The 18,449-nt window shown below is 29.7% G+C and overlaps 1 protein-coding gene across 1 annotated transcript in view; it reads left to right on the top strand.

The window, feature by feature from the left end:
* Positions 1 to 18,449, top strand: part of LOC138179935 (neurotrimin) — a 254,315-nt gene that overhangs the window by 28,823 nt on the left and 207,043 nt on the right. The window lies entirely within an intron of this gene.

Below are 18,449 nucleotides of genomic sequence, written 5' to 3' on the forward strand. Positions count from 1 at the left end.
TTGTTACACCAAAAAATCGCAAACAGTTTAAGGTGTTTAATAATGTACAAATTCACACACATTTTTGCACTGTATATTTTTTAATTTAATTTTGACGAAATTCTTATTTTTCGTAGAACTAGATTACTATTTCCCCAAATATCATCATATTTTAATATAAATGATTTACTTAATTGGAATACGGAATTCTTAATTTCTTATTGTAAACAACAAAAAATAAAAAATAGATGATTCAGAGGCAACTATATTTTTATTACTATACTTTTTATAACTGTAGTGATGCATATAACTTTTTCATGTACCTACATAGATCAAGTCTCCTACTAATTTTACAGAAAAAGTATTAACTATATTAAAATGTTCGAGAAACGATTGACTTGTAAAACATTTAGAATAGATATTTGTATTATAGAACCTTACGTTTACGACAATTTTGTAAAGATGTATTTCGCACCACTATTTGAACCCAAAAAATAAGATACCTATGTTTACATGTATTTAACTCTACCAAAGATTTAAATATTTAATAACAATAGCAATAACCAAAATTTGAGTATCTTTTTTATTAAAAACATTTATTTATATCTTACGAACTAATAATTTTATCATCATTTTACATTGACACTGTTTTATATAACGTGAAAAGAGTATTTGACTTATGCATAGGATATATCACTTCATTTTAAAAAATGATGGAAATGCAACCTGGGTATGTATTTGTGTAAGAAATATAATCCTGAAAGTGTAGTTTTCTTTGAGCTATTCATATTTTTCTTTTAAAATTTCTTTCTAATTACAATTAGAAAGAAGGTATAATTTGTTTGAGTTACGTGGACTGCCTCGTATAAGACATTCATTTTACTTTCTTTCAAGTACCTACGACAAATGGGAAAACTTTCCGGTTGCGCCCTATAACATAAAATTTGACTAAACGTTAGAACGACGGATGAAGTATTCGAACTATAAATATAATGTACATGAACATTTCTCATAGAAAATAATCTAATCTACATACTGTACTATTATCTACGTTAAAATCTATAAAGCTCTATGTAATTGTGTACAATGAAATCGTACACCTATATGGGTATTTTGCGTTTTACTTAATTATATACACATCTAATTCAACAATTTCATTGTATTTAATAATCGTTGATTTGTAAGTTAGTAATAACTTAAACTGTCTAAACAATAATACGATTTTGTGATTACTTCTACATTCTATTTACATGGATATTAATCTTGATTTATCTTGCGCAATGACTAAATATAAATATAAATGGATAATTCAGAGCATAAAGTGTTGTCTGATTATATACATTTTTTAAATTTTTATTATTTATCGCTTTTATTATCGTTTTACAGATTGCTATGCAGTTTGATCTGCTTTATATAGTAGTTTTTGTATTGATTCTTTATCCTTTAAATGAGCCTTATAATTCAGAAATTTGAAAGTTGAAATCAAATCTGAACCTTCTCGACTTTTGTGTTTATTTTTGGCTAATGAACTAAAGCATTAAATGCGCAGGAGAAATGAACAATTGATAACTGTTATTGTATTGACAACTATTACTTCAGAATATAGTTTTGTGTTTCTCGCTTTGTTTCGCATAAAGTCAGTAGTCAGTTCGACTAAATAACTGCGATATCTTCTGCTGCATTTAACCCACATTTATTTTATGGCTAGTGCAAGTTACATTTTTCATTCTTTTATGCTTAGTAATCTTTAGATGATGTTGTTAAAATTGCTTGAAGAAGTTAATCCCAGAAGGTACGCTCACGGGTGTAATAAAAAATATCCCGCCATTTGTTCGCTTAAAGAAATACATATCTGGAAAGGAATTTACATGCACGTAGGTGCTTTGATATTCGTTGTAACTAGCGCAAGGCATTTTTATTTGTTAAATTTTACATGTAGTACTGGTACATCCCTCTGCTAAGTAAATTTTCATGTTTCTGTAGTACGTTTTTGTCAGAAAAATCTCTTCAAAAATCATACTTGTTGAAACGCAAAATATATGGCAGATAAATGAAAAAAGAATTTACAGTGAACTTTCGTATAGTATCCGGGGAAAATGTCCACGTTCAGTCAAAAGTTTTCTCGTTCATCCCCACTAACTGGGGGAGTTCTCTGGAAGGGGTCTTAGTGTTTCGTTTGACATATCGCAAGGTTGGACGGTTGACAATGAGTATTGCAATCTGATCCGAATTTAATTGTCCGTAATACATTACTAATTCAATGACGAAACTCTTATTCTTGACTTTTTCTAAATTAAACTTCTACTAACGTATTTGTGAAATTTTTTTTATTAAAAGAAGTTCAAAGACGATGTAGTTTAAATCACATTTACATACGTATTTACAATAATAAACGAAAGAAAATAAATTAATGTCACTAAATAAGCAAATACATGTACTCCAAATTATGTATATTGTGTTTCGTCTTGTTTTAATCAGGAAAAGTTCACAATTACATTCTTTCAAGTTCTATTCAAGAAAAATTAGAAATAAAATAGTTTCATCGTTGTATCAATATTATCTCTCTGATGTGTTTTCTGTTTTCTTTTTTATCAAGTCGATTTTCGGATCTATTCCCCTTTCATTCGTGTTGTCTTTTTCCAAATTCAGTAAAAAGGTAGGCCGTATCTATACATAGATATGTACTTAGGATCGACTCCTCCCTCGTTGATCGCCTGCCTTGGATTTTGATATTCGGATGCTGTACAAGAATTTATGTACATACTTTAATAGCAGTTCCGCAAAGCAAATTTCGGAGTATCAGTCAAAGCACTTACTCGAAATACATATTGTTATTAAAAAAGAGTAAGTTGGAATTATATTTTACTTTAATATTTTATTTCAAATAGTGATATTTATTTTCTAAATGAAGTATTAGGCGTGTGAAATAAATACAATATTAAAAGTTCTTTATTTTTGATTGATTTGATGCAAGGACTTTCGATAAAACATTATTCCTGTTATATAAAAATACTAGATCGATTACACTAGTTAAAATTAACTCTAATTATTCACCTCAAGGGACACCACGCCGATGACCTTGTAACACCTGTAACAGGCGGACGCTTCTAAGGGCTACATTAGTTCAAACCTCATTTCACAAAGATGAAAACACTGATCAATCTGGCCAACGCACGTCACGTCTATGCAAGCTTGATATCATGCGACAGTTAATACCATTTTACATATTACGGTGGTCGAATCGGAAGAACTAATCGAATCCCAATACGGATAATCAATATTTTCATTTTCCTGGAATAAGGTAAGGGTTGATGTCGATTTTAATAGGGGTCGCAGGCAGGCAGGTTTTATAGAGATTGTATACAGATGAGATGTGTTTATAGAAACAATAGGTAAACAGTCGTACCATGCTGACATTACTAATGCATACGTTGCCACGGGCCTGCACGTATAGGCAAGATTCAATATATGTAGTAGTAGCAATAGTTCTCGGAAACTGTAAAAGATCACCGATTAAGTAATTAATAGACTGAAGATTTTTATGCAAATTCATATTTTTAAGAATATAGTTAAAAATGTAGAGTCTCGGTAGAAAATTGTTTCACCTACTAAGCATTATAAAAGCACTAGACCGGATATTTTATATATATTTATATATTTTTTCATAATATGCGCATTTTGTGGAATTTTGCACTTTCAAATTTGGTACAAATGCATAAAAATCCGTAGTCTAGCTATTAGGAAAAGTTATACAGAATCATGTCCTTACCAACATGATATCAATAATAATCAAGATCATTGGCGTGTTGTCCTTTAGGGTAAATAAACACAAACAAATATGCCAAAGTAACGATGTGAATAATTTATTATTGCTTTGCATTTTACGACTATTTCGAAAAACTATCTTACAAATGAAACACAGAATTAAATAGAAATAGGGGCGATAAAAATCCATTTCATCTAGAATTTTAATCTTATGCTTTAAATATCACTTTAGTTTCAGTGCCCTTGTTCATTATGCTAGAACGTTTAAAATTAACTATTATAATTATAAATTTAAAATTTACGTTACATGAATAAATTAATATTAATAATTAACTATTTACACACGTTACTTGTACTAGTATTAGTATTTTATTATGAATACTTTAGAACTAATTTCAAAATAATTTATTACAATAGACAAATTATATTTCAATAATGCAATAATGTTTTTGTAAGCGCTATGAGTGCACATGTGGTTAATAAAAATACTGGTGAATATTGATAAAATAAATGTATAAAATAAATGTACGCCGCCAAATATGCTTAAATTAGTAAAGTATAAATTCTTCAATATGATGAAACCAAAAAAAAAGAAAAGAAAACTTGTATTATAGCAAGAAATATAAACAAGTCAGACATATATTCTATTAAAAAGGTAAAGGAAACTAATTCAGATATGTATAATAAATACACATCAAAGCAGTTTTCTACGTTTCAATATTCTTAACTACATATCTTTGAATTATTGAAACAATAATTTATAATTGTATCATATAGTAATTACTATGCTTACTATAATTTCCTGACATTTAGTAATTCCATACAAAGGTATTAATACAGGAATTAATTTTGCTAATGAAATATCGTCAATAGGTGGAAACTAAATCACAAAGTTGCATAGGAAATATGTATCGACAGTAATAATTTATGAAATGAAATGTACCTGCACATTTTTCTGTAATTATCCGTTAAATAAATTAATAAATATAAATTTTACAGAAGAACACTTGTAGCACAATTCACTAATTAGCAATATTACGATGATTTATCTAAAACTATATTGTAGCATAATATGTCGATAGAAACCTATGTCATAAAAAATAGTACAGATCTACTCTTCGGTATGAAAAATACGATAAAATAAAAACGCGTGTACAATCTACAAGATTGACAGTCATTGTAATGGAAGAATTAAAGTGTCCACTCTCCGTTATTTGGAAACTTTTCATCCGGCAGTCCGAATTCGTTTGATTTATTTATTTTTTTTTTTTTCGCTGGTTTGTCGCTGGCTAGGGAGAGAATATTTCGGCAGCAACTCGAGCGTAAAAATAAAAGTAAAACCGAGGGAAATTCGTGAACGCGTGTAGGTATCTGTTATTGCCGAAATCTGACGATACATGAAGCAAGTTCCAATGATCGTGGAAGAAATAATTAAATGTAACGTACAATGTATGCTACGTTCGAGATATACACAATCCATTAGAATGCCAGATAACGATTAATCACTGTCGTGTTTCTCTTATGCATCACGTGTCTGATACAATAAACGATCCGCTCAAACGTATAATTGCTAAAGTATTGCTTTACGAAGGGATTGTAGAAAAACATTTAACAACAATAAATCAAATAAAAATTATTATTTTTACTTATATAATTACTAAAATGCGTGGAGTTATCGTCCAGTTTTAAGAGTAAAGATATTGTTTTCATTTTATCTACGTAGGTATCATGAAGGAAAAGAATTCATATCTATTTGTGTATCTTTGAAGAAGCATCTTTTACCATTAGCAATCTGATATCTTTCAAAGTAACGGTATTCTTTTCTCATCCTTAGAATGAAAGATAACATTAAGTAAACACTTATATATTACCCAGCTAGCGAACGACATTAAAATGTTCCTTGAAAAGACGCACAAGGCTTGTAAGTACTCCTTTGTCGAACCATTATGCGAATTCTCTATGTCGTCGGGTTTAGTATAATATTTTGTGATTCGTAGAAAATATGAAGAACATCAAGAGTTGGACTTTTCCAAAATAAGCTATATATATTTGCAATAGTATTCTAACAAGCAAACGGTATTGATAGCGAGGTGTTTACTAAAGATTGGTTGATTGGTAGTTGATTGAGTTGAGCGTGTATGCTGTCTGACTAAATGTACAAAATAACTCTATTGGATCTATTGGAATATCTATTGGAATAAAAATAGATTAAATAACAAGTGAAAATATACTATTGTGTTTCATTGATTAAGAAGTACCTAAACAGAGCAAACGTAGTAAAAGAATTATTTTGTACAATCTTACTTCCATCTATTTGCATTTGTCGAAGGTTTGGACACATTGCGTTATCGATTAAATAATAAAACAATTTCCTTCGATGACAAATATTTTTTCTCATTCAAAGACAATAAACTGTGCACTTGTCTCTTTACCGTAAACATCATCCTATTTAACAAATGTTACATAAATAAAAAAGTGCGAATAATTCTGGAGTAGCTGATTAAAAATATGAGAAATGTAAAAATTGATAAATAAACGTAAATAAATCTGGATAATTTTACGTACTTATTTAATTATCATAAGTTTCATTAAGTATGGCTACACATATGTAATATAATTTTGTAGCAATTAATTCGGTATTATGTTCCAGTACAGACCTTACCATTGGTAAACCGAGTCTCTCAGAGTTATTATTACTGATAACGTTACTGTACCACTACGTGCATTCTATTTGTCAAGGATAATCAAAGGAGTGCTTCAAGCTTCTAATCGTTGATTAGAATAAGATTAGATATTCATAATTTAAGTTAATATTCTTACGTATATCATATTATGTTTGAACAAATTTAACATAGATACATTACATTACATTGTACTATCATCAATATACAACATTTAGATTATTACGAATTACAAAGATAAATTATACAGAATGGTCCACGTAACATGCAACTTTCTAAGTACTAGTAACTAAGTAGAAGTAACTTCCAAGTACGCAAATTACCTGAACCACCCTGTATATTACCTGTAGTCCTGACAAGTTAAACATTAGCAAAGATATTACTAAAAATAAATTCTGAAAACTCATTATGATATCTAATTAATATTGTTGAAAAAAATTATATATCTAATTGTACGGCTTAATGTACGATGCTTTTGAGTCGATAGAGATACATAAAATAAAATTACATTATTATTATGCGATATTAACTTCTTATTTAACTCCTGTGTATTCAACTCGATGGAGTAAAAAGACTCCGGAAGCTTATATGCCATATGTCACAAGTGCATATATACGTTTTCTCACTATAAATCATAAAAATTTTCCATTATATAATATTGTGTGAATCACGTCTAGCAGGATGGATTTCGCTAGGATGTGCTACCATCTTTTACAACTAATGTACGCGCGAATGCTAATGGCTATGTACTTGCAAACACGAAATACTTGTTGTACATTTCCATTAGAACCACTTCCTGAATTCTATGAATAAACATTGTTATTTAAAATATTTTATGAAATATCAGAATTGCCATTACATCCACATTTCTTATTATATAAATTATTATATAAATAATTATTATATAATTAAGATTATTATGCTTTTCTTTCTTCTTTTGTGCCGTTCAATGTTAACATTCTTGTTTATATTGGGTAGAGTAATTGTGATAGCATCTGCGTGCTTCGAATAACGTTAATTTGTAAATTTTCGTTGTATTGCGTTTTGTAAAGTGTTAAAATTGATATAAGTCATTGACCTACTGGAGTATATAGATTATACGTGAATGATTCACGATTATGGTAACGCTTGCATCTCTCTTGAACCCACTTTTCACGTGTGCCACGGTAAATTTGGTCTTCCAACGGGCGAATCCTCGTACGGTTCATCGCACTCTTGGCAGCACTCGTATTTTATTTCCTTCCTGCCTTGTACCCTGTGTTTCACGACGTGCTTCTTGATATTTATTTCTTCGTAGGCACAGTTACGGTGTGGCTGCTTCACTTTTGACAAAGTGGAAAATAATTTTCAGTGATGGTTCCATAAAAGAGTCGCATATTTTTCTTTCCAATTGAAATTCAATGACATCACATTTTATTATGCTCTTTAAGTAGTTTATCTCAATTAAGACAAGACAATATCTTTTTATTGGATCTGTATTCTTAAAAGAATGGGAACTTAATTAGATTTCAATTTAGTTAGTTACTAATTAATGATACTTAACAATAAGTTATGATTGCAATTTTGAAACATATCTATGTATCTATCTCCATTACACGAAACAATAATTATAATTATTTTTTTGATGCATGTATTTAATTGTAATTAACTTTTGTTATAGTTTAGTACTTATTATTATATTATTTATTTTTATTAATTTGTACATAGCCTTAATTATTGGATAACATTTAATTCATTTAATAAAATACTAATCTCTCTGTATGTTACAGAGTATTTTGGAAACGAATTCATTTTTATAAAATGCTCTACAGAGACTACTATGTACGAACAATTCTGTAACACTAATAAAACATTCTGCTTCGTGTATAAAAGCCATTTACATTTACATATAAAAATAAGATAGGTAGAAATATAATATATTTCCCAAATTCTTTACTTTTAAAGTAAGTTTCTTAATTGTGCATTTAAGTTTTACGACATTTATTTTGAAATACCTTTTTTTTTAAATATTTTCACCAAAAGTGTAATCATCCTAGGTAATTAAGGCTAATTAGCTCTCCAATTATGTCATAAATTCTTAATTCTGTTATTTCTAGCTAGATGTCTTTTAATTTTATTCGGATTAGAATAGATTTCCGCAGGTTTTCACCTTGTTGGTAACTTTTAAATATCTTTGACATAAATATTCATATTAGCAAATCATCATTCGCAATAGAAATCTGTAAGATTTCTTCATCCTAGCGTGTCCATTGGCATGCATCAAATTGGCTTAGCATTGCAACTAATTCACTTCTCCTTCTACCGTGAAATTCTTCTTAAACCTCTGGCGCTTACTTTAAATGAAACGTACCAAGTTTCGTTTCCTGCTTTAAGAAATTTTCTGTAGCCTTATAATCGATGAATTACCTTAACATTTATCGCTGTCTATGTCATCAGATATTTTACTATTAAAGTAAGTTAATATGCAAAAGAAAATAAATAGAAGTTTATACAGTAAATAAATAATAAATGGAATGTACATATAATGCAAAAGTTCAACTTGATTTACCTATTTATTGATATTATATATTACTACAGATTAGTAAAATTGTTGAAGATTGTTACTAGATATTAAATATCAAGTAATAACATATTTCTCTAAAAATTGCAATCCTATGAAACTTAAATACAGTAATAGAAAAAAAGTATTTTTACAATTAAATAGAAATAAATAGAGAAATATTTATTATATTATCAGATACATCCAAATATATGTAATTATATATCATACAGAAACATTGTAAATTGATAGTAATAAATATACACAAACAACTGTAAATGTTATTATATAAAACATAATTTTATATAAAGATATAATATTTTAGATATAATATTATTAAAGATATAAGTTTTGCTATATCTCCTTTATCAAATGTTCCTAATTATTTAATTCAATTAATTACGTCCTTTTTAATGAGTTTTATTTTCAGTATCGTAATGACTTCGATATATTTACCGACAATCGTTAGAGAAGATAAAGTATTGTGTATTTTTATGTGTGATGTACTATTGGTTGAGCATGAGCAGATAAGTCGGGTGTTTCCTTTTAATTCTTCTGGAGATGTTTGAAAAGCAGTTTTTAGCTAGTGGCTTCCGGTGACTGTTTATTCTGTTGAAGTGTACTTTGACATGAACTATAATTTCCTCTTCAGTCGAGAGGATTTTCAATATTTTTTTATATCGTCATTTCTCACAAACTATGGTTTTAAATGGATTTCAGAATGTTAAATTGGAGATCTTCAATTTTTTTAATATTCGACTTGGCAGCCATGTCCAAAATCTGCAGTCCACATGTCCAAATGGGTTTGACGATACCCTTGTAGATATGTAATTTGTTATTTTTGCTCAGTTTTGACTGATTGGCTGTGAGCCAGTACACAGACTTCATAGTAGGAAAATAATTGATGCAAAATAACTTTTGTATATATTGTGTATAATTTGTGAAATATACTAAATATATTAGTGGCTTTAGGTATAAAAGGTATTGGCTTCGTTATTTCAGCCGTATGTACATATACATCTACAAGGAAACCGATTGATTGTCTCAAAGTCATGAATTTGGTTGCATACGGTTCAAAGAGACTATCGGTCTCACATGCTTCGGGTAAAATCATATTGCTGTGCTTCATTGTTATATGTATAGTAGAGGGTTTAGTGTTGGAGAACTTCTTCATGATATATTCCTCGGATACGAAATTGCTGAACTGCTTTGTTAATTGCTAATTTTATTACTGTACTTGTATTAGCAATCCTGCATATTTTTGTACGAAGTTAAATTGATAAAAAGAAAAATAATATAAATAATATTTTTACAAATATAAATATAATGTAATATAACATAATAATATATAATATAATAAAATACACAAATAATATCATTTATAATTTGTGAGACAAATAAATGTGTTTCAAAATTTTCAATGAAAGACGGAAATTGTTCACGAATGAAATTTGAATCTTTTGGAAGATCTACGAAATACTTTCCACTTATCATTTAAATAGAAGGAAAAGTCTCAAGTACTTTAACATGCATTTGAAAAGAAGTGGAGACATTTCTACAGACCCATTTCACAGGGAATAAAGTCGATCCAGGATTTGTAGTCACAAAGAATGTGATCGTTGAAAGAAAAAGGTCCTGTGAGGTCGTTAAGATCGGTCTGTTTTCTCGTTGTCCGAGCGTTGGTCTCCTTCACATAACAAGTTCGTATAGGACAACAGGGTTTCCAATGGGAAAACGGTAAAACAACGCCGCGTGAAAATGGCTCGTAAACGTGGAACACAATTTGAATCGCTAATGTCGCTGCTATTGAAAGGTCGCTATAAAACTGAAGTCCGTGGTATCATAAAGCTTGGCAAATGTTGGCGAGTTCTTCCATAATAGTCCATATGCACGATGTAGAAACGGCCAATAACGAGGATTGCATTATATGTATTATATAATATATTATTCCTGTATATGACATATTATACCAATTATATGATATATTGTATAAATAATTAAAAGTAGAAAGAATATTCTATATATATGCTCTTATGGTATAAGTGAATAATTGCAACACAAACTTTACTCTTTCTCATTTTTCTTTTTATTTTGTTTAAGAATGTTGAGCAAATTTAAAGCGCCTATAGTATAATAGTATTTAATGTCACTGAAATATACAAATAAAAATATTTTCGCTAGTGAATTAAATATTTAAAATAATAGAATTTCATAACCGTATCCAATAGATTGTGGTATATATAGAGATAATACAATAACTGAGAGAAGCCCAAATGAAGTAACTAGAGAACACTATAGATGAATGTAGCTATGCAATCATGTACTGTAGTAATTTAAAATAATATTTTAGTTCTATTGCAATAATACGTTTTCGTATGTTATAAATATGTATGTATTTCCATAACATTTAACGGCAATTATTGAGAATAGAGGCAACCTCACCGACTTCAATGAACTTGAAATATGTCGTCAAGGTCCACATTCTGAGCAATTTCTTCCTATACATATAATCACTGATCGGCTTTACTATTCAAGTTATAAAGCAATTTATGTTTAACACTATATACATTATTTCACAATTAATAACAATTTATAATAATTGTAAAAAGTATGTGTATAATGCTGCTATAATTTTGTTTAAAGTATATATATATATATATATATATATATATATATAAGTGTATGATGGAATTTCTAAATACAGCCCATCGATAAAGTAACCACAGTAACTGATTATGTTTGGTTTTGTGAATTTCCCTTTCTCGCTCTCTCCTCCAATCTCTTTCAACGTTTATGCTCCGCGTTATCGGTTTTAGACTAATGAATTAGCGTAAATCGCATGTAGCCGCCAGGTCTGCGGTTTATTCGGTTCAGTGAAATATTTAAGCAATTTAAAACGGAAATGACAATAAATCGGTATACGTATTTCGAAGGTTATCAAAAAAACAATTTGAAATGCTACATGCATGCATTTAATTAAGATTAGGGAACAAATATTACCGAAATTAAATTTTTTATGACTGAAATTTATGTTAAATGGTAATTGTTAATTCCACTAGTGGTTACGATGTAATATAAGTAATAATGTAAACAAAATAATTCAAAGTAAAATCCTGTTCTGTATTATTTAAGTAAAAGTTTTGTTTAGTTTTTGTTTTGAATAATATAACTTTTAGAAACTGTAGTGGACTTGAATACATGCAAGTCACTGTTTGCACAATTAGCGAAGCATTTGATGCAATTAACTCTCGACCAAAGAAATGTTTTATGCAATAGACAATATTATTTCATCAGGAATTATTTATTTTCAAGTAAAAGCAACTCAATGGAACATTCAATTTCTCGATGTATATTTGCTTGTATACATGCATACATTTACCTAATGTTTTGCTACCAAACAAATTTTTAAATAACAGGCTGTTATTTAAAAAGAAAGACAGATATGGTTTGATTAATATTGATTGAAAGTGAAATTGTTATAACTGGAGAATTTTTTATTCTGTTATTTGGATATTTCGTTCATCAAATAAATCTATATACATGAAATAGATACATTTGTTAAGATTTATTATTTATAAATGTTTTATTTTATTACGTGTTAACATACCTGAGCGGAAGATAATAATTTTAGTCGTACAACAGATCCACGAAAATAATCAAAATTGCAGTTTCCTTATCTATTGGCTTCTACATTTCTTATGACAGACAAGAAAAATGCGAACATATATTATAAGGACACTACATTCTTGTAACTAGTTACTCACACACGCAATCCAATCTCTCAAAAAAAAAAAAAAAAAAACAAGTCTAATCAGAAATGATCGGTAATAAAATGGAATGGTAGTTGTATTTTCAAAGGAAATTCTCCATCGAGAAAAATTAGAAAATTATGGAATTTTAGGGATATGCAGATCATATCTGGATGGTATATGGATATGAGATTTTTCTATCGAAATTCATTCTAATGGATTATAATGAACTTCTGAAAATTCAGTAACTCTTCGATCTTATTTTGTAACTCGGTAACTCGTACTTCCACTGTAAAGTCATGGCCGAACTTGCAACAAAGTTTGAAATAATTTTCAATCTTTAATATTTATATTGTCAGGACATTCAAGCACCTAGTTAAGTTTCTTCTTGATCTTCCGTATTCTTTAAACTAAACTTATAAAAGGAATCCCATTAACTAGAAAGTTTGTAATCTCAATTTTTGGTGCCCAACTGAATTAAACAATAAAAATTCCTGAAGATTGCTTTAACAATTTTGTTTCGTTTTTTTATTTTCTAAGAAAGTTTGCTCTTCGTAACAAGATACGGTGATTCAATCTATCCTTTATTCAATAAGATGGACATATGAGGAAACAATCTACTTGCAATGATCTATTTTCTGAGAAAATCGACGATTGTCGTTGCTGGAACAAAAATTATAGTGAATTTCTAGTCTGATAGCTTCCATGGTCCGATTATCATTTCGAGTCTTTTTTCAATCATCATTCAGTGTTTTATTTTACGAACCTACTGTAGCGGTATACTACATTTTTATTTTTATTTGATTTATTCTATTTATTCGTTTTTTAATAATTTGTAAGTTAGTAATATAAACAAATAATTTATTCTAATTGTAACTGTTTAGTTTATTCAATATTCAATGTACCACAAAACATGTAATCTTTACATAAAGATTTCAATTGCTACGATATAAAAAATGGAATCTTTGCATAATAGTCTCGTACAGTTGCGTATTATGCCAAATATAAAGTAGGTATAAATGATATAGGTCATGAGTCAATACTTATGTATTGTTTGACATCATGTCTCGTATATATGCCATAAAAGCAAAGGTTTCCACGTTTTATAGATACAATTACTATGTTCTAAACATATACGCCTGTCCGTTCAGTAACTGGCATATCGTTATGCGTACGTAGCTATAATTAGCAAATTTGCAGCATGACAAAAATTTCAGAATTGCTTATTGATTTAGTTCTTCAATACCTAAGCGAAATTGACATGACAATAGTACAAAGCCAAACAATTATGTAAATTATTGATAAAGAGAAAATTATTATATTAAATTTACGTGTATTTCGTCCACACTTGCATTTTCTAAATTACGTACTTATGCATAACAAGTTTATTAAGTTTTCAATGCTTTGTTTCCAGTCATAGGGTTGATTGTAATGATTATAAATTAAAACAAGCACGTCGTAAAATGAATAGATGTTCAAGTGTATAAAATTATAATTTGTAATTATTTGCTTTGATTTGCAAATATGTAACGTAGAATCATTAAATAGCAACATTGAAATAAACCAAATTAATCTTAAATCTAAAATATGTAATAAGTTATTGAACTCGAATAAGTCGAAATCCCAATTACAGCGCACAACCCGATAACACGATAACCTGTGAATGGAAAGAGCAAATCAATGCCCATTTAATTGGAAATTGTATAGATAAACTTTTCATTTTCGAAGTATTTTGTTTCTTGTCCGATCTTCTCACAACGAACTCGCATCATAACGAATTTTACGTATCAGTTATGAATAAAAGTAATAAAACTATACATTGTTCAATGTCTCTTGTTACATGTGAAACCAGCTTTCACTGTACGTTCTAGCCGTCATATATTCAGTATCAGATTGAAGATGGTGAACTCTGTAAAATGTTTCAAAACTATTGATCAATTAATATAGTATTAATAAACAATAGAAATAATGTTAATCTAATAAAACTGGGAATTGCCGCATATTATTCATCATAGTTGTACTTTGATAGGGATTTCCTTCTCCATAGAATACATTGCGCGCGTGTTTGCCCTACTAATATGTTTTCTAAAAGTTTTAAAAGTGAATTCATTTTGAGAGATAGACGCAAACCAACTTTAATTTCAGTTTAAGGAAAAAGAAAAGTTAGCAGGAACTAGGTCAGTGAAATACTAAAGATGAGGATAATCTGATCTCATAATTTTATTTTATCCGAGGACTTCGTAACAGAAGAAGTACAAGTAGGTCCTAACAACATAAGTTACATAAAAGTTTGATTGTAGGATGTATTGTAATGAGTTTCGATTAATTAAACAGCAATAAATAAAAGTAATTAAATATTGAATTAATATAAAGGAAAGTATTTAAGAAAGATGCATGATAATTGCTTATTATGCTAGAATGTAGATTAATAAAATTAACTTGATATAAAATTTCGATCTAATGCAAGGTTTTAAATTTCTAAATATTGTTCGTATAACAGTAATTATTATTATCGATCAAAAATCCATTCATGCTTAATTGTTTAATTTTTATGACAATAAATGCAAAACTTTTATCCGTCATATATATATTATCTTTTATTATTGTTGTGCAAGTAATAGAAACTTGCGTTATCAAATGAATTTCGTTCTTTAAGTATTGTTATACGTTCATTGTAAGTTAAATTATTTAAAACTAACGAAGTAGAATTGAAATAACGTTTTAAGATCAACGATAGATTTTAATAGAACGACATGTCTCAAGTGGAAGTTAAGATGGATTAATGGTTCAGGATTGAGTTACTTCGCTTGTTTTTTAGTTATGAAAAGTGACTTTTTAACGAGGATTGAAGGAAACTTTGTGAAAAGCAAATTTTTTGAAGTTAAAAAATTCTCACACTCCATTAAGTGATCAATGGTTTTAACCCTCCTATATATTGATCATTTTCCTGATTTATACACATTCAGTTCTGGGAATGTACAACACAAATGATAAATCCTCTTCTGATTCTCTGATAAAATCTGAAAGGAAAGATTTCCATAAAATTAAACTGATTTTAAGATTACAGTATCTTGTAAAATCATGGACTTATTCTTCTGAAGAGGGGAAATAAAAATGATATTTATACATCGGATAACAGGTAACAATGATCGTTATACAAAATGGTAATTTTATTAATGACAAAGTTGTATTTAAATTCATATTTATTCGATTCTTCTACTATTCATAATTTTAATCGGTTGTACCAAAAGTCCGAATTGACTATATTATACGATTGAAGTTTTCTAAGCGATGCTACTTATACGATAAATTGGGAAAGGAAGTTTTATTCCTAGCTCCTGTTATTATTGTACATATGTGTATAACTACAGATGTCTATTTAGGAAATATCAGTAGGTTGTAACAAACTACGTTCATTTTAAGAATAAATAATTTTCTCTTAAACTTCTAAAACAATAAAAATATTTATGCTTTCATACTCTATATATTAAACTTTCGAAAAAAATGAATTTATGGTAAAGTTCAAAATACCTCGGATAATACGAAACTTCGGTTAAATAGGACTTGAATAATCAAGACTTCACTGCACAATATTTTAGAAACTACCTATATCGAAATTCATCTACCTAAAATATTGAGATTACTTCAATACTGAAATATTAACAACTTTTATTCAACTTATAATTATATTCAGTATATTTATCAACATGTATAGAAATTTGTAATAAATGATATCTTGATATAATATAATTCTACGAAATATTTGTAACAAAATAGAAATACATTTAGAAATCGTAGTTTACTGTTATCAGTTATATTTCATGTATTTCTTTTCAAATTTTATGAACATATTGAGAAATAATATAGTGGAATTTTAGGATAGATCCAGTTTGCATTCAGGAAGGTTCGTAAAAGGAAGAAACACATGAGTATTAAACTTTTTATGATATTTTGACTTGCAATGTAAGTTTCCCTCATCGAATCAACATTTTACGATGGTTCCGTAATGTTGCAACAGTTCGTTTAATTACGATCGTGTAAATTCAATGTACAAAGTAACATTGCTTGTACCTGGCATTACAACGTTCCGCGACAACGACCTGGATTTGTGTTGGACTAAATTCAGTCAGCAGTGGTTGGGACCAGAAACGAAATACGAAAGACATTCATCATCGAGATGTCTTATGCAACATGGTCGAAACTCTCATGCGCATCCCTGTATAAATCTCGAAGCCATTAATTAGACATCTATGTCGCATCAACCCTTGTAATTAGATACAGTTAATAGTTAGCTGGTGAACTCCCAGAATATCTTAGCTTCGAAGTGAAACTCGGGTATAATCTTCGAGAACCGCCTGACAATATATGTAGACATTTATCATGGCTTCCCACTCCCTAGCTGATTAGTTAGACAAATGCATGCAGACGGACAGGTATTTCACTACTATGCGTATATGTATTTATTTCGCTAAAATGCTCGCACGTATATATATATACATACACACAGCATATACATTATATATATATGTCGGGATCACATTATGATTATTGTTAGGGGCGTGAAACGAATCTTTATTTGGATTACACATTGTCGTTATGCAATAGAGAAGACATTGACTAGTGCAAATACGATTATTACAGAACTTGACAAGTAACCGTGGTAATTAGATGCTCGAGAAGCTAATGACAATGATCCTAGGTTCAATAACGAATCTGCGGTCAACGGGATAACAGGATGCGCTTTCTTCCAAAGCCCAAATCGTACTCGACTTGCTTGGCTACGGTGGAAGTATAACTAAACTAACTCTTTGTTAAAACGTGGAATATCCACCGAGCATAAAGACGCTAAGTCACTCGCTAAAAGCGACTTCACGAGAGAATGACCCTCCGTCGCGATGATGCTGCAGAGGAAAACTATGATGGGGTGTGTCTAAGGACACGAGATCATCGGATTAGCCTCGGACTAGCCGATTAGTCGAGAATAGCCTTAATTCAGAAAGTGAGGGAAATTGACGTTGCTGTTAATTGGTCAATTTCCATGTTGGTGGTTAGAAAAGGATGTTAACCGTCCTTGAGGGAAGGTTGCTAGCGGGAAGCGTCGTTTGTTGAAAAAATAGATCTCCCCTATCTTCCCGTAGTTGGGACAAAAACTGTTTGTGTGTTCGAAGGAGTTTGGATAACTAAATCTTAATATTTATAACGGCCCTCAGGCTAGCTGAACATGTACTGTGGAGATGAGTCGGCATCTGGTAACCATCATACCCGAAAGATAGGGTCTGCGTGTGGCGAGCCACGGGACAAAAACCGTTGGAATGCTTACTGTCGCGTGCCGCTACAAATATTTCTTTTAAGGAGAGCTATAGAATTACTCCATACCTTTGTTAGACAAAGCGTTCATCCTGTGACCGCGGCTACGTTCGGCGACTGGTTGTCGCCTCGAGCCCAAATTCACTATCACAAATCTCGAACAAATACAATCGGATCGAATGACGACAATTGTTTAATTACGCCTATGATAGAATCTAAATTACGGTGTTAAGGGATTTTTCCGAAGTTCCAAAGGGAAGGCTCCGATGTCCTTTCATCTCCGACATATATATATGCCTATATATAGTATCCCATATAACGCGGTACTCCTATAATGTAACCAGAAAATTGCTCCCGCGTATGACATAATCCCAATAAAAAGAATTAAAAAGAATTTGTATACGTGCACATAATAGTAAATTTTACAGA

The sequence above is a fragment of the Bombus flavifrons genome, chromosome 5 (assembly GCF_040668555.2).
Source record: "Bombus flavifrons isolate JBK064 chromosome 5, iyBomFlav1_principal, whole genome shotgun sequence".
In the NCBI taxonomy this organism is placed as follows: domain Eukaryota; kingdom Metazoa; phylum Arthropoda; class Insecta; order Hymenoptera; family Apidae; genus Bombus; species Bombus flavifrons.